This window comes from Aphelocoma coerulescens, chromosome 5 (genome assembly GCF_041296385.1).
Source record: "Aphelocoma coerulescens isolate FSJ_1873_10779 chromosome 5, UR_Acoe_1.0, whole genome shotgun sequence".
Lineage (NCBI taxonomy): Eukaryota > Metazoa > Chordata > Aves > Passeriformes > Corvidae > Aphelocoma > Aphelocoma coerulescens.
In genome coordinates, this window is record NC_091019.1 from 26,468,705 (window position 1) to 26,492,673 (window position 23,969).

A 23,969-nucleotide genomic window follows, 5' to 3' on the forward strand; every position below is an offset into this window, starting at 1 on the left:
AGAAGTAGAGTGTTGATAACATTTTGCTGGAAGAGTGCCATCAGCGTGACTGTTCTTGGTTGCTGTAAGTAACACTGTCTGTGGAGAAGAGTCATTGCGAATCTGTGGGCTGCTCTCGCACTCCGCGAGCTCTTTCACGATTTTATCATTAGTGCTGCCTAGAGGGTAGTCCTTTGAGTTTTGGATGTCTAACAGGAGAGAGGTTCTGGCCTGTTTGTTTAGCTATGTGTCTTCTTGATTGCAGTTTGACAGGATTAAGCCCAACTGCAGGTTGGCATCACAACTGGTCTGCTCCCTGTTCCAACATACTTGCTCCCTGCTCTCTCCCAGCTTCTGTTGGCAGTACAAGAGTTGAAAAAAAAGAAAAAGTGAAAAAAAATCCAGGAATATTTCTCCTTAAAAAGTTCAGTCCCTTGCTGGGTCTCCTCCTATAATCCTATAATCTCCTCCTCTGCTTCCCCTATAATCAAATCTTCCTGTCTTTTTGGCATTCCATGCAGACAGAAACCAGGGATTACAGAGGACCATGCAATAACTACCCAGAGTGATATATGAAAACAAGATATACGTGTGAAAATAAGCCTGTCTCAGAGAGTATTCCAAAGCAAAGGTTCAGAGAAGAATGCAGAAAATGTAGAGTCACCAATGACCAGTAGGGCAGGGCAATTTCCATCTTCCTGTAAGCGATTAGAGGTTGGTTTAGAGGATTATAACTTCTTTATCCATCTTATGCTGTTTACAGTAACCTTGCGTGTCCCATTATCCATGCAGGCATCCTGTAGTCTTCTGTGTACTTTTAACGTGTTGACTTCTATGATAATTGTAAAAATCAAGCCCAACAGTTAATAATGTGATGGTCAAAATATTTTCTGATCATAAATGTACTGCTTTTGACTTCCTTTTTCTCCATTTGTAAAATTTCTTTCTGTGCTTACACATTGCTCAGCTTTCAGCAAAGCTGCTGAGGTATGTCTGCAACATCTGTGGGGACAGAGGTGAAGAGTCAGTGCTGAGCTCTGAACCCATAGGTTCAGCAGCACAGCACTGTGATGGTTTCCCTGTTTATTCGCTTACCAGTAGCCCTGAGGGCTGTGTCTGTGTTCCTCCTGAACCCAAGCTGATTCCCAGCTTTGATGCCTCAGCATGCTGCACTCTCGCTCTTTCAGCTCCAAGGACAACACACAAGGTGTGGGCTTGGCATCACCGTGCCCATGGTACACTGATATCCTGCTGGTGGCTGCTCTGTGATCATGACAGAAGCCAAACACAGCACCAGCTCCTCCAGCTGAATATTCTTTAGCAGCAGAAGTAATGTCAGTTCTTCTATTCTGCAGATAGTAGGGCTTTATTATTTCACACACAGCCACAGCAGACAGCCTGCTCAACAGACATTCTTGTGCACTACGTTGTCATTGAATAATGCAGATGGACTTTCAAAAGTAACAAAGGAGCCAGAATTTTAGACTGGGAAAGGAGTTCTCTCTATTCCCCTGCCTTCACTTGAAATATGTCAGGGCCTCCAAAAGAAAGCTAAAGACTCACACTGGTTGTTTCAACTCAGAAGGAGTTACTGAGGCTGAAGAGTGGAAGGTTGAGTCCTCAAGAATCATGTAAAATAGATGCAAAATCTGTTTCATTATGAGAAGTGATACAGATTTTAGAACAGATTCCTCAAATGTATTTTGCTGAGGCACTAGTAGCAAAGACCACAGCAGCTCTTGCTTCTGTATGTGTACTGGAAGGGGCTTTTTTTGTGCTAGGAGTTTTGCTGTGAGTCTAAAACAACCTGTACCACACACCAGAGCTTGACGCCCCAAATAGTCTAGATCATGTATGGAAAGAGAGAGTGGCAGGGAGCATATGTCACTTCTCTTTGTTTTATCTGATGTCTAATCCTGGGAGGAGCATTTATTTTGACACCTTGTTTGGTTTGAATTTGGAGAAGCTATCAGGTCAAATGGGTGCAGTATTTCAGTTTGTTCTCTGTTTGTTAACACCTTCTGACTAGATCAGCACCCAGGAAGAGCACTGAGTCTTATCAAATATTTTGCCTGTAGATGCAGAGAAATTTGGCCTCACCTTTTGTGATTTTGTAGTATTAATAATGGTTTCTTCTTTGCTGTATGTGCAAATGGGAGTCTGACTGCCTCTATGCTCTCTGTGGTAGGTGCATTTGTTGGTGTTGTGTGCTAATCCTAGAGCTCGTGTAATTTTTTTTTTTTCACTTTATTCCCCAGCCCTCTTGTAACTCTAGAAGCTGAGAAAATTAACTTTTGGAGAAAGTATGGCTGCAATCTCTGTAACAACAGAACAAAAAAATGGTTGAAAAGTATAAAATACCTCATTTTGTCAGAGGTTGTCAGTTCCTCAGAAAACCCCAGGGGTGCATGAAATTCTGCCTTTTGCAAGCAAAATCACTAAAGACATGCCTGGGATTTGTGAAGCTGGAATAGGAAAAAAAAATGTTTTGGGAGTGTCTGCTGGGACATTGACTGGAAAGCTCAGGAAAGGCAAGGTCAAGTCCTCCATGTGTCCTGTGGCTGTGAAGCAGGAATGCTGGCTTTTCTGATGTGATTGGAAAAGCAGTCTGTGCCCCAGCTCCCACCCTCACTAGAATTAGTTGAAGTACTGGTGGTGAACAGCCACGGGTGTCCAGCCACACTTGCACTCTCTTCCCCACACAGTCTTGCACCAGAGGGCAGAGGCAGTTGGGCTCCATCTGAGGCACATTCCTTGGTCACAACATGGCAGTCACAGAGGTACAAAGAGATTTCCGGCTTTTCTGACCTGACAGGAAATACAGTGGAGGGAAAGATAAAAACAAGAAGAGAGCAAGTGAGGTTTTCTCAAGCCAGGGCTTCCCTGCCTTGAATTGGTGCAGATAGAAGAATGGGAGGAAGCAGCCTTTGAGGGCTGCTGGAGAGGCAAGCTTCTATTAATAACCTTGTTTATGTGATCCCAAGGCTTTGTTAGAGGAATTTCTGCAGGCTGAAAGTTTCTTCTCTTGTTGCTTAGGATTTACGCACCTCAGTTTTTTACTTTGCTCCAAACAGAGAATTTTTAGAGAACACTTGTTTCGAAGAGACTGCCTTTATCCCCCTTTCCCCCACAACCTTTGGTGTCCTCTAAGGAGGCATGAAAATCCTCACATTGCCTCATACCTAGAGCTAAAAGAGCCTTCCTTTTTAGCCACAGTCCCAGTTGAGAAGATTCCCCCCTTTCCGCTGCAGAGCAAAGAATGTTGGCATGCAATTGCAAAAGCCTTTCCGTGCCAGTTCTTTGCTCACCTGTGCTATTTGCAACCAGTGTTTCCTTTAAGCTCTCCCTATTTGTTCCCATCATAGCAAGCATTCAAAAAGGAATTGTGGTTGTTTGTTCTACATCCTTGTGAACTGCCATTGTTTGAAGCAGCCATGGACAAAGACTTGGAGAGTTAAAAAAGAACATTCAACAGTAATTTTTGGCAGTACAGTAGAGCTGGAAAGAGCTGCTTTTAGATGGTGATGCATATTGTTTAGTGGGATATAAAGTAATGGGTTTGGGTCCTCTTTAGCCCTCTCAAAACAAGGCATCTGTGATAAACTACCCTGCTATCCCTTTATTTCCCTTTTTCTGCTCTTTCCCCTTCTCAGAACAGTGATATATTCTACTATTCTAATATATGCTACTGATGATTACTCTAGATGCAATAAATTTTTCAGTGGTGCAACACAGCGATGTTCTAAGCAAGTAACAGGGTGTCTCCAGATCACATATCCTGAGAATCCTTTATATCTGCTGCTATCAGACCAATCCTTCCACACCAGAGCAAAAGGAGTTTCAGCCCTTCCCAGTGAGTGACTGAGGGGATGCAGACATGCACAGCTGTTATCAAAATGAGCATCTGAGCTTGGTAAGAGGGCTGCAATCTTCAAGCTGCTGCTGAAGAACTTTAAACACAGTTGAATGAGATGGAAAAGATATTTACTTTGTTGCTGTTAGCATGGAAGAGCTTTTCTGCAGGGTTTGGATTTTTTAGTTTTTTAATCTTTGCTTTATATTTAATTTAATCCAGAAAGTATCTCAATAAAGTGGGCAACTGCATTAATTCATTCATGCAGCTTCCAGGAGTGGTCCCACAGTCACAGGAGTTTCTCTCTGCATTAACATATCTATGTTTAAAGCTAGGCCACCTCAGCAACTTTTAGTGTAATGTACTGTATAATTTAACAGACAACAGAAATGGCACAAAACAAAGAGCGATGGTATGAGAGAGAAAGGAAGGAGAGAATATTAAGAAAGCTCTTTAAAATACTACATTTTCCCCAGAGTACCAGAGGAAAAACCCTACAATATGCTCATAGCCCCAGCAACCATGTAAATTTGTGTCACTCTGAGGTCTGCGGGCAGCAGTTTCTCTTCAGTTTTGAAAAATTCAGAAATCCGAAGGCTGGTCCAGCTGTTTGAGAACTGAGGCAGGAGCATGTTTACAAGGACAAACATGCTATATAAAGTGCCTCTGTTGTCTGGTGACCAGGCTTGTACCTGTGGTTTGGTATATTGTGAAAGGTGAAGTCCATACAATGTGAACTGAAGCCAGACCTACAAAGTTAGAATAATCTGGTAAAACAATATTTCTTTTTTTTTGCCACATGCCTCCAGCTGCAGCCAATGTAAAAGATTTTCAAAGGAAGACAAACATGTCTGAGTGCTGCCCTTGACTCAGTGTAGCGAGTGGGTGACAGATAGCTCAGGAATTCTTCCCTGGCGATACTTAAGATTATTTTAGAGTGCACCTGTAAAGATCTGGGATATCAGAAGTCTCATGTGTGTCCTCTCATGTGCCTCCTAGGAATCCCCCATATCCTAAAGGAATTGACTGTCTGAAAGGTTTACAAAAGAGCCCTTCCTGTGCAGCCTCTGCAGCCCTGAGCCAGAGCAACTGTTCTGCTGGAGGGGTGTGCTCCATGCCTGGGCCCACAGGGAACCTCTAGGAAAATCCTGCCTTCCCCTGCTAGTAATGAGTAAGTGCTGGAGGCACTTTCCTGTATGTATTGATGCTATGTCCTTTGAAGCTGCAGTTCCCACAGTGTATAAAGGCTGTATCCCTCCCTTTGATGCCAAATGAAGGCTAGGGTCACTGTATTTGACCTCAGTAACTCAAGGTTTGAAATGGAACAAAAAAGAGTCAGTAACCACTTGAAGTAGCCCACGAGGTTTGATCTTGTGTAATGTAATACTCCATGACAAGAGCTTCCACTGTTGTGGGAGCAAAGAGTGTGACATACAACACAGACAATCTCAGCTCCTCAAACAGAGAACTGGGGCAAGCATAACTGTAGAGAGACTCAGTGATAAACATCTCCTCTTATCCTGTCTGCAAATCCCTTCAGTGTGATGAAATTGCCACTACTGGTCCAGTAGCCGAATATGTAAAGCCATCTGGCAAAATTAAAATGAGTGGGATTTTCTCCTTTGTGCAAAGAAAAGGCCCGTGCACCAAACTCCACAGTGTTTCCAAACTGTTTTACATGGGAGAGGGCTGTAAAGGGCTTCCTTCTCCAGCTGCTGGTCTAACAACTAGCAGTGCTGACTTTCATTTCTTGAATAAATCATTCTCATTTGGGTGATGATGCTTCTCTGGACTGTGGCATTATGCCATCTCATTTTCCATAAGCCAGCCTGCAAACACAAAGACTCTGGATTGCTGGCCAAGTGTTGAACAAGAAGAAAATCAGCAGGTCTAATGTTGAAATTATTGATATTATTTTAAAGCTGTCTTGTAAATACAGTGGAATTAGTCCTGTCATCTCAGCCAGAGCAATCAAAAGAGTCATTAAAGTTTAATAAAGTTGAGTGATTCATCTTTTGCTGTAATATTTTCAAATAATTATCCTACTTAAGGTTTAAGCTCCTTGAGAGTGTAGAATCTAGGCAGATGTGAGAAGGGCTGAGAAAGTCTGAATCCAGTATTGCCTCCTGTTGCCTACTCTCTTCTCAACTTTGTACCTTTTATTCCTACTAATACCACTTCACTGTACTGAGAGTTACAAACTCATTCTTTGTTAACATGTTCCAAAAGTTGCAAAACCCAGATGAGTGCTTGGCCTAAATAGTCTAGGATCTCATCTCTGACAGCTCCCCATCACACCTTGCCTCCTTGTACACTTCTGGTGGCAAGCATCCAATATCCAGGACTTCTGGGGAACACAGCAGCCCTGTCACATGCACAGTGATGCAAGGCACAGTGCTGCCCAGAGCCCTGCAAGTGTGGAAGCCAGCCCAGGGACACTTACAGTGTGGGAGAGGATGTAGCTGTACACCTCAGCTCTCTGGTACAGCAGATGGTAACAGCCCCTGGTGTGGTGTGTTCAATGGTTAGATGTTTCCAGAGCCTCAGGCCGCTGCTTTGCTTGGCTGAATTCCTCTTCATGAATGTTTGCTTTTGAAAGAGATTTATTTAGAAGGGGGGAAAATATGGCACAGAAAAGTGTAGTCACCAGAAGAAAGGAGTTTAAAGGCAGGTCCTTATTTCTATCAACAATAAAAGGACTCAGCAGGTTAGCTATTATATCTGTGTATTAAATAAAGGCATTCACTGTGAGCAGAGTGTGCACACTTACTTCAGTTCAGCTGATAGACACTCATTAAGCTGTAGTGAGTAATTTACTTGCAATTGTTTCTCCAAGCCCTAAATCAGAGGCTTGCAAACTGTGCTAATACCACACCTTCCTTTCCCTGGCATAGAAAGAAGGGCTAAGACACCAATTTATCAGAGACAGGAAAAATGGCCTTGCCTAAAACCTGAGCAGTTAAAAAGTACACCTTAGAACCCAGCCAGGCATTTCAGCTTTGGCTCAACCCAAACAGGAATTGAGTTCACAGGAAATTTTGGTCATGGGGTCAAAATGTGCTTTCCAAGTTTACTCGGTGTGTTGTATATAATCCTTGGTGATGGATCACTGGACAACATCCCCATATCTATTTCACTCTGATGGAGACTTCCCCCAGAAGGAATCCAATGTGCTTTCTTTGTGCCCAGGCTGAAATAACATTCTTTGTAAGATGGGCTTTTTAACAGTGAAAATCTTCACTGTTTACTGAGAAGTGGGACTGGGCATCTTGATAAAGACAAACCAGCTTATCTTGCTCCTCAGCACCCCAGAGTGAGCAAGAGACAGGCATATGCCCAGATCCTGGAGTACAAATCAGCAGTGCAGTAATGACTCCAGCTGCTTTGATAATGATTGTAACACACAAGGACTAAGAAGAGACTGAAGAGCAGGTGGAGTGGCTTGCTCAGGCCCCATCTCAGCCATTCTGCTGTATCCTGTCACCAAGGCACCAGCCTAGCTGGGTATGATTAACCACTTATAGCTCTTTCTTCACACTGATGGGAAGTGATTCAGAACTGCATTTCTCCCCTTTGAGTGAAGTAAAGTGTGTGGAGATCACAGGCACCACCTTGTTTTATTTCCTGATGGCTCCACAAAAACTGAACTGCCTGTGAAAAACGTTCCACCAAGAATGAGGGAGGATTTGGCTTTAAATCACCCTGGTAAGGTGCTTTAAATCCCTAAGCTACACGGTCAGATATATGTCTTAACCATGGCAGTCAGAGACTCAAATATGAGGTGTCTTTTTTTGAGAGCTGTGCATCTGCTCTGCTATTCCATGATTATCTAATATTTGTAGTATTGGACTGATAATGCAGGAAAAACACCGTTCTCTCACAGGGACCACATACTTGACTCTTAGCTAGAGAATTTTGCCTTTCACCAGGGAGATGGCATCTTTCCAGGTAGAATGGAAAATCCCTTTCTGGGGAAAACTGTCTCCTCATATGTCAGACCTTTGCGTTAAGACAGAACTAAGATAAATCCACTCAGTTCACACAGAAATTAAGCAGCACTGAATTGCAGTTATCTGGCTTGCCAGTGGTGAGTTACATTCAGTTTTGGGAAGCACTGCATGCAGTGAAAATGGAAGGCTGTTAAGGCAGCCTCTGGACACATGCATTTCTGCATTTGCAGTGCCTAAATATTTGCCATTTCCCACATGGGGGTGCTGACATGGCATTAACTTTCTGCAAACATTCCCTGAAATGGCAGTCTGGGGACATTCAGCAAAAGGCTTAGTCTGGGTTATGGAACTGAGTGTGCTGTGCTCTGATGTTTGAATCAGCAAGAGAAAGGCTTAGGTCCATTGTCCCCACGCAGTCATTTCTTTTTACTTTGTGCAGCATGTGACTCTGCCAACTATATGCAGAGTAAAAGCTTTCCAGAGCAGTTTTAAGGTTTTCTTTTCATTTTCAAATGTAGAAAAAGGCAGCAAAAAGCAGCTGAAGATGGTAGTCCGAGATTGAAACCTAGGATCAGCTTCTCAGTTCATATTCAGTAAGGGGATTTGCTGGGTAGCTTGTACCCTTGTCCCATAGTTCTGACTTTGATGCTGTCCCAGCATATTTTGCTTTCTTTTCTCTCACCAGGAGGCAGAACATTTTGTCAAATGGAGTTTGGTTTTTTATCTCCATTGAGGGGTGGGGTAGAAAATGCAGAGCTGGAAGATTCAGCAGGAACAGCAGGCACCAAGCCTTTTCCTCCCTGATAAGCACCACGAAAAGGAAATTATCTTGACCCCATAGAAGAATGGCTGCATCATGCAAAGTGCCTGGAAATCCTTGGCCAAGCAGCTACAGAAAGGTAGCATAGAAACATTCCTGCTGTTCACTCAGAACTGCCCCCCACGCTTTCGACTGGCTTTTTCAAAAAGCAGAGACAGTTCTGTGTGATGCTCAAGAATTTCCCCATACAATTCCTCAAGAACAGAGACAATTGTACTAGGAATTGCATGCCCAGTATTTGTGTTCCAGGAAGAGATGAGAAGAGAGAGTGCTTAGCAGTGCTCCCCAGCCCTGCCTCTTCCTGTATCCTTAGCTTCCATATAGTGGTGTTTGTTTATTTGACACAATCCAGAAAATGTAAACAGTTAGTTTAAAATTAGATAGAAAACCTCTAGGGGAATGATGAAATAGAAACATCTTATATGGCTGCACTCATGATGTATGTTCACTTAGTAAAAGAGGCACAAAGATGAATGCAGTGGCTTGCTTATCACTCACTAAGCGTATGTGAACCACTTGATGAAATGACATGAGCATGATGTGCCACTTGCCAGCAGTCTGCAGAGACTTCACCCTCCAGTGTCCCTGCCCAATGGGGTGGAAGTTGGAAGGAGATGACCCTCTTTAAGGTCCAGTCCTACCCAAACAGCCTCATGATTCTATAACTTTGGGAAATTAATTTATTGACAATTAAAATTTAAATGTAATTACTAATCGGGATAGTGGAAAACAAAAAATGCCAAACGTTAAAACAACACCTTCATCTGCTCTTGCCCAGGCTCAACTTCACTCCTTCATTCCAGACTCCTTTACTCTCCCTAGACAGCACAGAGGGGATTTGGGTTATAATCAGCATGTAGTGGTTTCTCCCTGTTGCTCATTTTTATCTGATACTTTTTCTTTGCCCTGGTTTGGGTTCTCCATGGGCTGCAGTTCCTGTCAGGAAAATCTGGTCCTGTGTGGTTCTTGTGTGAGCTCTCACACAGACTGAAGGGAATATATGCTCTGGTGCCATGGAGCACCTCATCCTCTTCCTCTGACCGTGGTGTTCCCTCTGCTGTTTCTCACTCTTTTTGCTCCCTCTTGTCTCTCTCTGTGGCATTTTCTGCCCTTTCTTAAATACATTTCCACAGAGGTGCCACCAGCTTAGCTGCTGGGCTCAGCTGTGTCCTGGTGTGGGTCTGTGGTGTAGCTCTCTCCAGCTGGCTGTGTCCAGCGTGACCTCTCCCCACAGGGGCAGCCTTCCTCTGCCCCACTTGCCACCTGCACCCAATACAAGTATACTGGATATTTCAGATCTCCAGCCCCCAGAATTAATGGCTATACATGCTCCAGGAAAGGTCAGATGTATTTGCCCTGGCCTTCCCCTGTTTGCTGATGAAACATTCCCTCCTGCTTCTTAGTCCTGTCTCATAGGACTGCATGGAAAAGGACCACTCCAGAACTGAGAAGCTGGTCCTGGGACTGAAGTGCAGTCTTGGTCATGAGGTTTTTGTATGGGTTTTTTTCTCCATCCTCTAACCGTACCAGAGCCACCCTCACTTGTTGCTAGGTGATATTTTCCTTATGTGGAGTCATAATTTTGTGTGAGAAGTGGCCTGAGCAGTGAACCTTTGAGAGAAAAAGCACAGAAAGCTGTGTGCAAGAGATGAATCCAGGGAAGTGAAGTAGGGTGGAGACAAATGGAATATGCCAGTATCATGAAGGGAATGATGACGGGCAAACTTTTCCCAAATTGCCTGGTAGCACATGTGTAGGATGAGCACAGGTGTTTGGATCTACTGAGGTAGAAGACTGAAGATTTACTGACATCTGAACCTTGGATCCCTGGTGGGTACAGTTATCCTCTCACCCTTCTTCAATCCCACTTCCTTTTAGCCTGTTTTCAATCCACCCCTCCAAAGTTATCACATCCCAGAAACCATCAAAATTTCCTTGTCATGCTGTGTCATGCTTATCTCTTGGCTGGTGCTTCAGCTGTAAGATAAGATCTTTGGGGTAAGAGGACATTGTTTTCATCAGTGTAATGCAGGGAAGTGTGGCACAGTCCACAACTTAAGACTTCAAAGGGATGCAACATTATAAAGACGAGAAGAATCCAAACTCCCTGTCACTATGCATCCCCTCACTGGGATCTACCACACTGGTCCCAAAAGCTGTCATCTTCAACTGAAAATTCATAAAAGCCAAATGTAAATTCTAAATTGAAAGCTCATGGAAGAGCAACACTGAGAAAGCAGCCTGCCAAGCGGTGACTGCGCAGATAATGAGGGAAATTAACCTGGCCCCTTTGGAACTCCCTTATGCTCTTCTCTCCATCCAAACCTCAAAAATGTAATGGCATGTCTGTGGCAAGGAAACAGTAAATTATTTTTTTTCCACCCTGAGCTACAAGCTGCAGCAATCAGACCCCTGGGAATTCTGACTTCTTCTTCAACTCAGCTGGAAGGATTAATGCAGCAGACTTGAGGGGGTTCCGCTTCAAATCCCAGCTCCCTTGCCTGCCTAATTACCTCCATGTGTATTTGTACAAGGCTGCATGTTGTCTGGGGTCTGCAGGTGGCACAGTGACCTTTGGGCTATAGGTGCACTCTCCGTACCTCACCATATGTTACACGAATGAGCCAAGCAGTGAGAAGGCAATTGTGAGCATCCATGGCCAAGCAATCGCCCTCCATACAGTGACTGATGGGTTCTGTCTCTCTACCCTCACTTCTCCTTTATGCTTTCTCCAGCTGTGAAAGGAGAAGGAATTTTCTGGCCTTCGTTTATAATGTTTAATTAAAAAGAAAACTTTCATGCAAAGATAGCTTGTTTCCACAGCTTTGATGTTGGTGCCTGTGGGAAATAGATGAGTTGGAACTGCATTCTGGGTAACAAAATGCAAATGAGCAACTTTAAGCATTCCTGTGAGTTTTTCAAATCTCAAAATCAGAAGGGCCAGATCAATATATTTTCCTAGCGAATTCTGTTGTGCTGGTGCACTTGAGCTACTGATAGTACTGCTTTCTCCAGCTTTCTTAAAGGCCTTTCCAGAAGTCTCCTCAGCTATATTTTAGATTGTTCTCAGTGAGGCAGCTGCACCCTTGTGTGAGTGCTCTGTAGGGAATGTTGTGTTTGCAGGGAAAAAGAAGCAGCAGTGGGTGCAATTCCACCCATGAGTGCTCCTAGGGAGCACCCTGCCCCCAGGGAAGCATCTAGCTTTGCAACAATTTCCAGTTGTTCCTTACTTATGATGGGATTGGGTAAGGCAACAGAAATTCCTCTTTGGTATTTGCCCCTTTTCACCTTTGAAGTCTGACAGAAAAAAAAAGAAAAAATGTGAACATGTATTTTAGAGAATATGGAAAACCTGTCAAGGGCTCTTGGGGCAAAGGAAGTGGTTCAAAAGAATGGCTCATCTCAGAAATTTGGAGTGCTGGCTACTGGTTCCAGTGGGATAATTCCCATCTACCACACAGGGATATGTATGTCATGCCTTTCAGGCAGTCTGGAATAGAAAACATGATAACTTCTAATTTATGTTTTTCAGCAGTTTCTTCAAATATATTCTGCTAAGATTTCTGGTCTAGCTTCACAGGATTTCTCTTTTCACAGTTTTGTTAAACTCACCTAAGGCATGTGTTATACACTGAAAACAGATGTCTAAAGGGAATATGCTCACTGCCTTTGACTTTTCCTGGAATTAATACTTGCCCCTGGCTTGCCTCCTTCCTGCTGTTAGATTGCCTCCAAGAGGGATAAGGCTGAATGAGAAGGACTGCCCAGGGGAGACTGCCCTCAGTGGGCATTGCCATGGGAGATGGCTCAAGTGCCCTGCTGTCTGAATGACCACATGGACAAAGCCTTTTAGGATGGGCTGTGCTAAAGAAGACTGAGGTTTTTTCTTAGTGTCTTTGCAGCCCCGATGGCTACCCAGTTGCACAGCCCTGATTTGAAATTCCTATGTGTGTCGCTGGTCCTACAGCATATCTCTGGAACATGTCCTCGGTGTACTACACAAGAGCTATCTTCAGGCAAGTCACCAGTCCTCCAGATCTGATGGCAGTGCTGTTTGAGCCCTCTCACACTTGCACTTGTCTCTGATCCTCTTCTACCAGGCTTTCCCTGGGAACAACCTCAGGAAGTCTGCCTAAGATGTGCTGCCTGATTTATGCCGTTCTCCATCTGTGTCCCAAAGCAAAAAGCAACTCTGCTGGGCACTGCTGGGTAGGGACAGCCCCCAGCTTCCCTCTGTGTCCATGTCCCGTGAGCTGGTAGGGGTTGTGCCTGGTCCCTTCTGCCCAAGAGAAGGTGAGGCATGGGAGATGTGTCTGAATAGGTGTCAGGAGTGCCCAGGAATTGACACTAAACTGTGCCATAAATCAAATCCCTCCTGACGGGAGAGAGTATTTTAAAGTCCTTGCAAGGAGTTTCAAAGAATAAACCCAGACTTTTCCTGGAGTTTCAATGCTTCCAGATAGTTGTTTATTAAGTCTTATCAGAGGAACAGAGCCACTAGCGTGACCCAGGCATAACACAGAGCACAGAAAGCAGGAGAGAAGTCCAATTATCAAGATTTACACAGCCTTTTAAAGATAATTTAACCAATGGTTACTAGAAACTTATATTATTTTTACTTTCCTACCAATTATTCAGTAACACGGCCAGGAACTGCAGAATTTTTTCTCCAATCATCCCAAATTACTTTTACTGCAGAATATGGAGTAGTAGAAGAAGAAGGTTTGGAGAACAACAACAATCCTCCATTTTGATATTTTTTGCTCTTATCTATTTACTACAAAGAGAAGCCCAAAACCTCTAAATTTTTCACCCTGTGACAGTTTTACATAGTAGTTTATCACCTAATTCACAGCATTGTGTTTTCTAGTTCTTGTCTGATTGTAGGCAGTTTTTCCAAGGTTGGAGGTCAAAACAGTGTTGTTCAGGGGGGTAAAAACCCTTCAAAACAGGTGGAGAAATATTCTCAGCACTCTGAATTCCTGCAAGGAATTTCTGACAACCTTGGCTTAGTGCATGGTGCACTGTATTAGAGGAGGGGTCCCAAACAAGTCTGTGCTGTTTATGATAGGGACAGTATCTGTGTCTGTGCCAATCTGCCAGCAAAGACAGCTCCCTTTCCTCATCATAGCTGGGTTCTTCCTCTGGACAGGTCGGGTGGGGAATTCCCCTTTCATGTGGGATTTCTTTTTGTTGGCATGCATCCTAGGACAGATGTAGCTGATCAGTGGGCCCCAGAAATGGGAGCACTAACAACTTCCCTGTGGTGTAAAGAAAAAATCTTCACATATGGAGTGGCTGAAGTGATTCAGAGCCTTCCAGTCAAGGTGCTGTGCTTTCTGCTCTGGTGATTTACGGAAGTGCTTTAGGTAGTGGGGTTTGTCCAGACTGCATATGACAGTACACTGCATCACCATTTGTGCATGGTAAAAATGGAATGAGTCAAGCTCACACAAGCTTTCTTCCTAGGACTTCAACCAAAGCATTCTTCCCCTTTCCTTAAGGGCTCAGCAGTGGAGACAGTGAGAAAACTGGATGAAAAAGCACTGTGGAGGCACTGTAATGGTCCATTTGATACAGGCCCAAATCAGTGATACTCTCTGCTCTGCTGGGTGTCAGGGTCCCCACTCCCCTTGCAGACCAGATGGGATCCTGATGATGCCCTGATTGTGTTTGTGGGTAGGCTGACTTAGAGGGAACATTCGCAGAGGACAGTGTCTGACTAGATTAGGGCCGTTTCAAACCATTTGTTTTCAAATGCACCATGTTTGGTTTGGGCCATGTGGGGTTTGTTTGATAAAGGAAGAACCATACTAATTGAATTCGCTGGGTCAATGGCAGTTCACCCGAGGGGGAGGGCAAGGACTCTGCTGGAGGGATCTGCTATTAGACAGGAAACTGCAAGAGCTTGGCTTTTCATCCTGGCAAAACTCATGGGTCTTATCCCCCAGTGAGCCTCACGTAACAGTGGGAATCCCAAGGCCTCAGAAACTCACTGCATTACAAAGGTCTCTGCCTGATGCAGGAGGAAAAAATGAGCTCAGGTTGTGCCTCGGAACTGCTAGTCCAGTTTTGGTCACGAGGAAAGGACCAAAGCTGGCTAAAGAAAACTCCTTAAGCATTTCAGGGCCAGTCCCTTCCCCTTGCAAACCTTAACAAAAGGAGTCTGGTGAGCAGCAGCAGCTCCCCTTCCAGACTCCCTTAGCACAAAGGCTCTGTATCCCTGCACTAGTTGTGAAGAGAATGAGGAAGTAAATGGAAAAAATCAGGCAAATAGGGAAGAAAAAAATTAATTTGTGTCTCTGCCACAGACTGGAGATGGGATTACTACAACTAAAAGCAACAAGTGATGCAAATCATTATTGGAAAACCCAAACAAATGAGAATAGCATCTTTCATTTATCTGCTGGAAATTGCCACAGGCTATGTTCAAAGGCAAAATCTATAGCTCTGCATGTGCATTCTAGTGGGGAATATTCCATCTGCCCCAGTAACCTCTCTTAATAGTCCCCACTGGCTTCAGGGGAGGCTGGCAGTGTTCACTGAGCACGGCTCTTGTCTGATGTGATTGCCCTACAAATGGGAGGCGAGTGGAGAAGCAACGGGGAGTCCCTAATTACTTCCACAGAATATAAATCCATGATGGTTTTGACAGCTTCTGGAGCTGAGGGCAGTATCCCACTGCCTGGCACACCTCATGTCAGAGAGCAGCTGGCTGTAGTCCCACCTTCATCAACAGCACCATCAACACCCCAGGAGGAAAGGGCAAAGCAGGAACATGTGAACAGCGTGACACTTGATGCAGAAATTGCCTATTAGCTACAGCAGTTCTGACCTTATGGATCCCAAGGCTCTGACACTACCTGAATTGCAGTGAACAGCTATGCCTCTCCTACCTGGCCTGTGATTTGTGCTCAGTACCTAATGCTCCTGTGAAAGGCATGGCCTTATATGTGTTGAGAGGATGTCTTGTTATTGTACTATCACCCTAGAATGTGAAGATGTTGGGCACCCATTCGTGAGGACTCAGCCTCATTAAAGTGGTGGATAAAATTAATCTCCAGGACAAATCCTGGAAAATGGCATGTCATGAGTCTGTGTTCCTTTTCCTCCTCCACAACTGCCCTTTATAGTCATCCTGCTAAAGGAAGCCAGCTTTAATGAACATGCCTGATTGATGAGGAAACCTATTGTGAACAGAAAAACAACATTTCCTCCTGCCTACTCTGGGAGCTGTTCCATCTTCCTCAGGTACACTGACATATTCCAGTGTAAATATACAGGTAGCAATAAATTGCTTTGCTGTAGTTTTATCTTGAGTTCCAGCAATATGTTATGACAAAGCATTTGTATCACCTAATGATGTATGCAAGGCATCATTGAGGCAAAACTGCAGTGTTATACAATCATAGAATGGTTTGGGTTGGAAGGGGCATTAAAGATCATCTTGTTCCCACCCTGCTGCCATGGGCAGGGATGCCACCCACTAGATCAGGTTGCTCAAAGCCCCATCCCACCTGGTGTTGAACACTTCAATATGTGCAGCAACAGTTGCTGTATATAATATCCCAGTATCTATCACAGAATTGTGGAATTGTTTAAGATGGACAACACTTTTAAAATCATCAGGTCCAAACAAGGCAGTGGAATCGGATTGGTACCTCCTGTTTGGAGGGCACTTCAGAACTGCTGTCTCTAGGAACAGCAGTTGTTTCCAGGTGATAGAATTAGTGGTTGCTGGAATATGAGATCAGGGTGCTACGGGAAGAGGGTCTTGCTACTGTTCTGAGAAAATTATTTTAGTGACATTTACTCTCCAGATACAAACAAGAATGCTCATGTCATCCATTTATGTAACTGGTTTGTTGCCTTTTTTCCTGTAACAAAAGATTATTGCTAAATTCACTGACCAAAATTAAACTAAACTACTGAATCCATGTAGCTTCTTGAATATGTATATAAATCTCATTCAGAATCATGCAGTTTGGGCACATCTCTAATGTAGTGGAGTTACTTTAGTCTCACTGAAATGCAGCTTCCTTTGAGCAAATCACAGTAGACTGGCAAAGCAGTGTTAAATGACACCCTGGCAGGAAGTAAAGAGGATAATATATCACTGAAGGAAAATTGCAGGAAGTCAGTAGAATGTCTGTTATCTTAGCTGGAGCTGGCACTTGGCCTGGTTCTAAAGATAACACCTTTTTTTACCTCCAAGACTTATCACTTGCTGCTTTATGACCAAGTATCTTGATTTATGTCTCACTCAGAACACCTCCAGCTGCAGAGCATCACCAGTGCCTGAGGGTGACTCCAGGCTTCTCCATAGCATACAGAAAGTTGAATTTTTCAGTCCCCAGGATGAGGGACTGGTGCAAGTCTGCTGTTTCCACAGGCAAGAGAAGAGTAGCAGGAAGGGGTGCAACCGTAATCACAGGCTGAAGAGGCAAGCACAAGGGAATTGGGATTGCTACAACCACTACTGCCAGACCCCTGGGAGAGATCAGGTAGGTGACTGCTGCATCTGTTCTGAATAACTCTGACTTCTGTCTGAGCAGCCACAGTCACAGCCACAGCCAGCCTGCCTTTGCAGAGCTCCCACAGAGACTAAGCAGGCAGCCCGGTTTCCCTGAGCGCATTGCTGTCCTAGGCAACTCTCTGTTCCCGTATTTCTGTGACTGGCATCACACTGAAGTTGTGAATTCTCATCTGGCGTAAAAGAAGAAAATCACATCTGACTCATAGCAGTTGTTGAGATCTGGATTTATTTTCCAAGGCCTAGGCAGTGCTAGAAGCTCCTTGATTTCCAGGATCTAATGGGACTGCTATCCCCAAAAGACAAGTACAAAATGTGCACAATGATCAGTTGGATGCTTCTGATAATTTTTAGCAAGTATAGTAAATAGTTAATTTTCTAAATTGTCGATTATGGAAGGAGGTGTGTTTTATGAAATGCACACTGCCTGTCATGCTGAGCACTAAACAAATACCACTCTTGCTTCATAAATGGTTGATGGGGTTACCAGGAAAAGTTACTTGTCAAGGGACATGCATTTATTCTACAGTTTGGAAAGTAAAAAGGTTTTATCTCCAGCTGATGTTCTTGTAAATCAATTTATGACCAAGTCCCTGCTGACTTTGACAGGCTGTACAACTTCTCTTGGTGGCTGAGGGAAGTTGCCTCATTTCTACCACAAAAATCCCTACTGACCTTGACAGCAACTGACCTTGGATGACTGATAACAAAGAGTTTAGGACTAGATGTTTTGCTGTTTGTGTATTTTTTGTTCACACTCTTCTTCTGAACTCTTTTCCTAGTTTCCTTGAACTTCTCTCTCTCTGTGTTGCCAAAACATCATGTGTGTATCCGGGAGGCTTTCCAGCTTTCAACTGCAGAAGTGGGTCAGTCCTCATCCGTGCACATTTGCAGTCTTTAGCAGATGCCCCGGCGCTCAGCACAGCCCTAGGAGAACTTAAGCAGTGCTGTCATAGCCTGTTGCTCCCAGAGGTTCACAGTCTTGCCAGCCAGCATTAACTCTTACATTTGTTCTCTCTGACTGTCTGTCTACAGAAAGAGATCTTGTAATGATTGCCCAGCTAAGGATGAATTATTAATTTGAGATGGTGAAGGAGATCTGTGTCAGAGCCCAGCTTTGGATGGGTGACTTGCACAGAGCTTAAAAGCATCTCTAGCTCATCCCCCTGCCTCATTCTGCATTCTGTGCCATTTTTCTCACTGCCTCAGGGCAGAATGTTTCAGAAAGTTGGAGTGGGAATATTTTTATTCATCCTGTTACATGAAGTTAATCTCGTGTAGCAAAGCAGCTGTGTAATGTTTTGTATTAAATCTCATGTCTTCCCTTGGGTATGATTAAAATTCAGGTGAAGGGTTTTTTTAATTTTATTTTATTTCCCCCCTCCCAGGGCTCTCAAGGGGCCATTAGGCTTCATTCTTAATAGCTTGCCATCCCCTTGCCTCTGCTCATCCTGCTGCACACACAACTGCACTTGTCTGACTGATGAAGGGTGAAGGCTCTTTAGTGACTCGTGCACACGCTGCACATTAGTGAAGACATTTCTAGCTCAGGTGAAGGGATGGATGCTCCCTGGCACACTGAATAAAGCCTTGGTTGGCAAATTCTCTATTTGCTTGATTATAGTCCTGGAACACAGCAAATCCCAGTTGGAAGGAGACCAGCTGCTCTACCAATACCCTGGGCTTCCCAAAACTATTGCTGTATTTCAGTGGCTGTTTCCAAGAAAGGCAGAGTTTCCATTCTCTTCCTTTCTAACATGTCATTGCTTTTGCTTGCAACAGAGGGATTTGCCCCCATTTGTGAGTTGAAAGAGAAAAACCTCTTCTGACTTTCTCTGACCCCCGTTTCTCTACTCACTCTCTGCTTTGTGTCTTTATCTGTAGAACCAAAATGAGATTGCCTGGAAGACAACACAGAGACCTGATAGTGAGGGAGGGAGGGAGGGATTGATTATCACAGGGATACACAGGGGAAAATAAAGAATTAAAGTGCTTCAGAGAACACAACAGGGCTGGAGATAGTGAGAGAAAAGGAGCCTAGAGAAGTGGAGATGAAAGCAGGAGAGTGAGATGTACTGGAAAGGAGGAAGAGAGAAATGTATGGACTGGGTGGTACACTGCACAGAAGGAGCTAACTCGAGGGCTTGCACCACTTCTTCCCCTCTGCACCTCTTCTAGAGCAACCAAAACCATCTTAAAAGCAGTGCTGCTGAAGTGGTTTGGGCAAATTCCTGTTTCCCTCTAAATCCCCTAATCTTGACTCTGCCGCACATTTCAGGAAAATCCAGTTAACAATTTCTTCTTAAAATCTTTAACTTTCACAGCCACTTCTGCAATTTAGTATCACAGCCAGGAGGACAGAAAGTGCCATAACATGGCATGAAAGGTTCTACAGAGGGGCTGGTTACAACAAGAGGGAAGAGCCGGAAGCTTTAGAGCCTTTGCCAGGCTTTCCACAACTCTCAGGTTTCAGGGGCTTGGTGGATTCAACCTTCTAGTGGACTGTAAGTCTACAGGACTAGTCTTGGGGATCTTTCAAACAGAATCTGAGTTCTGGGTCCTTCACTGAGGGTAGCTCAGAATACAGGAAGATGGTTCTTTCCTCTTGCTTTGTAAGCTTTTGCGATGTATGTACAATAAGTTAAATGCAATAGGTGGCTACAGGCTACTTAGCTAAGAGAATGTGTCCTTGGCATTGTTTCATTGAAATCAGTCCAGTAAAACCAGGGGTGAAATTGGCTCCAACATTTAATAAGTCCACAATTTATCTCTTCCTGATAGGAAACAGCAGCTAATAACTCACAATGTTGTTTAAAACATTCATAGCAGGAATCAGTCAGATAAGTGACTCACATAGTTCCAACCTGTGTCCCATGATGGTCTACAAAAATCCATATTTTTAAGCTGCAAAATAACATTATTGTATAGCAGTGGTTCTGACTAATGAGTGTCCAGCCAGTGAAAGGATTTTCATCTTCAGATAAAGAAAACTCACATTTGAAGTAACTGAGAGAGGTGTAATCATATTTTGATCACAGGTTAGGAGTCCAAAATTCTAATAAATCTGGTCCTACTGCCCACTTGGCGAAATCACTGCCTATTCCTGGCATTCATTTGCTCTCACTTGTAAAAACGGGAGGCTGATTAATTAGTGCCTGGCGAAGGGTTCACAAGGACCATTAATTTTATGACTACATTTTTAAAAATAACTAATCTTGCCCTAGTGTCCAGTCAGCCTCAATCCCACTATACAGCACTCAGGAATTTCCCAGCTCCCATACCCTGCATGGCTGCTCTGTTCACTTACCAGCTCCCTTTCGTTGACAAAAGAGCAGGGCTGCCCTACGCACAAACGCACAAAAGGACTCTTGAGATGGAGGGAAAAAGAAGCAAAACTTGTGCAGCTTTGTTTCTGCCCTCACTGTGTATATGCCTGGAAGGGGTGTGACAAGTGAAAAGAGGTCTGCAAAGAAGTACTGTCTTTTATTATAGAAAGTAGCATATCTGAGAAAAACAACAGAAGCTTCAGAAAACAAAAGAAAGCTGAGTAGTTTTTGACAGCTATCCCAATGAGGCTATAGTAGCTTCACCATCCAATCATTGCTTTGTGGACTTGTTAGGATATGTCATCTCCATTTGTTGCTAGAGATCAGTTTAGATCTGAAAAGCTACATCTCAAGGCACTGAATTTGATCATGAAAAATTCTGGGATCATGCGTGATGTCCAGCAACCTTCACACCATGAAAATAGACTGTCACCACTCTGAGTCATTGATGTTCTTGTTGCATTTTACAGCCTTCCTGAAATCATTTTACACAGCTATGAATATTCATCCCAATGTTTAGTCAGTGGACACTTCAATTTTCTGGATTTAATAACATTCTATTTTGTGTCATACTGGGAAAAACATTAGGTCCTTCCATGCCCAAGGGCATTATTTTTGCAGTCTCCCAGCTAACCTGGTAGCACCCATGTAAACTGAATGCTGCAGAAGGGGGATTAGTTTTGCTGCAGGACACTGTGCTACCTCCTTTCACTTAAGGAGGGGGATGACTGATTTGGAGCTCTGATGAGGTGCTGTTTTGTTTTTCTCCTTAACCACGTTACATGTGCTTCAGCAGAATTTACTCGGGTAGGACATATTCCCCGTTCCAAGGGGAGCTACCACCACTTTTCTGGATAGGGATCCCTCTCTGCATATAGACGTTGGAACCCTTTCCTTCAGCTGCCTCTCTGGGGGGAGTCATTTGGGGAGAAGGGAAGCAATGAAATAGTTTGATGAATGGCATCGACTTACGTCCCCCAGGAGGATTCCATATGTTTTTAGCAGATGTTCAACACGTTATGGCAACACAACTGGCTGTGTTGAAACAAATTGCAGGGTGACCATCTAACTGTTGTCAGAAGTGAAGTTTTCAACACTTCCATCTCCCCCCGGCAGTTACTGCTGTTTTCTGTAGATACCTGTGAACTACATGCCACGTTTTTGACAGGAAAATTGTCAAGAACTTTAACTGTCCAGTAAAGTGTTATTTAACTGGAACATCTCAAGGAACAATAAACCCTGAAGCTATGTTTATTGGTTTACCTTTTTTGGTTTTTTAAAGGAGAAAGGTGCTTTGTAAAATCTTATGAGAATAAAAATACCTCCATGATTTTAGTGTCATCTGGAGTTTTAAAAATGCCTTTGAGCCTGCTCCCTTTGTGATTGAGAAATGTAAATGTGAAGAAGAGTACAAAACATTTGAGGATAGATATTTGGACGAGTAAAGCATTTGTCTGTGATCCAGGATCTCCTAGCTCATGTCCTGGAGCTGACACAGACCTCTAGTACTTCTTCAGCATTCATTCTTCCTGCTTCAATTTCCTGTTTGTAAATGGAGATAGCTGTTCCTCCGTGTTTGTCTCTCTTGTCATATTTAAACATGTAAGGGACTGCAAAGTTCCTGGTACAATGGGGGCCTTCAGTTTGCTTTTTTTCTTAGAGAAAACTACTAAAGAGACTGTGAGAAACAGAGTTAGTTTCCATAAAGATTTCAAGGAGTACAGGAAAATCTCAGTTGTGCACTTCAGAGGAAATATGAATGTTGAGAATTTTCTCAAAATATACGTAGTTGGAAATCTTGATGTTTTGGTTTAATCTCCATTTTAGAAAACTTCTGAAAATAAAAAGCAAACAGGGAACAGGATATTTTCTGGTCCTTTTTTTTTTTTTTCTAGGAATATACATCTTTACCTGCTGTTAGATGTGGAAATGGCTGTCACCTTAAATATGTTCATTTTGCCTTTACAGTATCCCTTCACTGCTGCATATTAAAATTATTACAAAGAATTCTCTTAATTAAGATTTTTCTGGGCAGAGTCCAAGGGTTTGTTTGGTCATTGCTGCAACAGTTTTGGGTTTAGGTACTGCTGCCTGTTCCTTTGTGTAATCTTACAACTTCAAAGACAAGGAAAGAAGGATGTGAGCATGAAAGCATTAACAAAAATTATGTCTGCCTATTTGAGTATCTCAGTGAGCATAAAGTGTTGTTCGTGGGTTGGATAAGCTTAAGAAAAACACTTCTCTTGCCCTGGAAGCCTGAGTCCAATTTTGTGGTCTGTGGGTCAGAAAGACATGGGAAGGTGATATGTGAAATGATGACAAAACATGCTTTTTCACTTCAGAAAAGTGTACATGTATGTTACCATGTGATCAAGTGAATATGAAAACAAAGCAGGGAAAAATAAATCTGTAAATGAATATTCAAAATGCAGCTTAGTTCTTGATTTAAGAAACAAAAACAAAAAACATGGCAAAGGGAGGGTCTGTGATATTTTTTTTCTCCAAAATTTTAGCTGTTGCTTGGATGAAAATGATTGGGAAATGCTGATATTGACAAAGAAACCAACTCATAAACAATTTAGCTTCAGTTTTCCCAGCTGAGCCTGGGAAAGCAAAACTGGGTTGAAAAGATACACTGGCAAGGTTTTAATTATGATTTTAATAATGAAGCTTGAACAAACCTCTCGCTACCAGTGCGTCAACTGCCCCCTCATGCTGTTTTCCCAAGCCTGATGGAGGGGCCCTGGGAAAGCAGTGTGATAGCAGATGAGAGAACATACTGAGCAGTGTAACTTCAGTCAGCACTGTAAGTGCTTGACATGTCAGAAAAACAAGATCTCTCTCTTTGCTGTCTTTATCTGGGAGCAGGTGATCAGGTTCAGACAGTCAGTTTGTCATCTTAAGCTCTTTGTGGCTGAGACCTTGTTTGTTTTGTGCTCTCAGAAGTGCCATTCAGTTTCATGGCAAAGTTAATAGCACTGTGTGATTTCTCCTGAGCACAGATTGCTCCTGGAATGTGCTATGGTTATCTGGAAATAGACTGGTATTCAGGTTCCAGCATGCAGATGCCAGAGAGTTTCCTTCTGCCCATCTGTCTAGGCAATGAGCTGGGCTGTGTGTCAGTCCAGCTCTAGGAATCACAGCCAAGCTGGATCGGGGTTGTGTTCCTGCTTTATCTGCCTTCACAGCAAATTGAGAAAGGCATTTGTAGAAATACTGAGAGGGAATAATAGGAAAAGAAAGAGAGCAGTCTGAAGGCAAAGGAAGCGGGAGAAAAGCTGGGGAGGCCAGGGAAGGAAGGAACAGGGAAACTGTGAAGTTGAGAACTAAGATGTGAAGCACAGACAAGAAATCATTCAAAAGTAATGGGTGAGCTCTGTGGTGTAAAATTTATCTATCTCAAAATCCGTATAGTTGCACCTAAGAGGAACCTGCCATGATTTGTCCATGGTTTCCCAAAAACTCAAGCCTATCAGAAGTGTAACAGAGAGGCTATTTGGATTGTGAT

The 23,969-nt window shown here is 43.4% G+C and overlaps 1 protein-coding gene across 1 annotated transcript in view; it reads left to right on the forward strand.

The window, feature by feature from the left end:
• Positions 1 to 17,007: 17,007 nt before the first annotated feature.
• TSPAN18 (tetraspanin 18) overlaps positions 17,008 to 23,969 on the forward strand; it is a 131,058-nt gene continuing 124,096 nt past the window's right edge. Inside the window, exon 1 of the mRNA XM_069017186.1 lies at positions 17,008 to 17,106. The gene's annotated coding sequence lies outside the window, so the exon portion shown is untranslated. The remainder of the gene's footprint in view (positions 17,107 to 23,969) is intronic.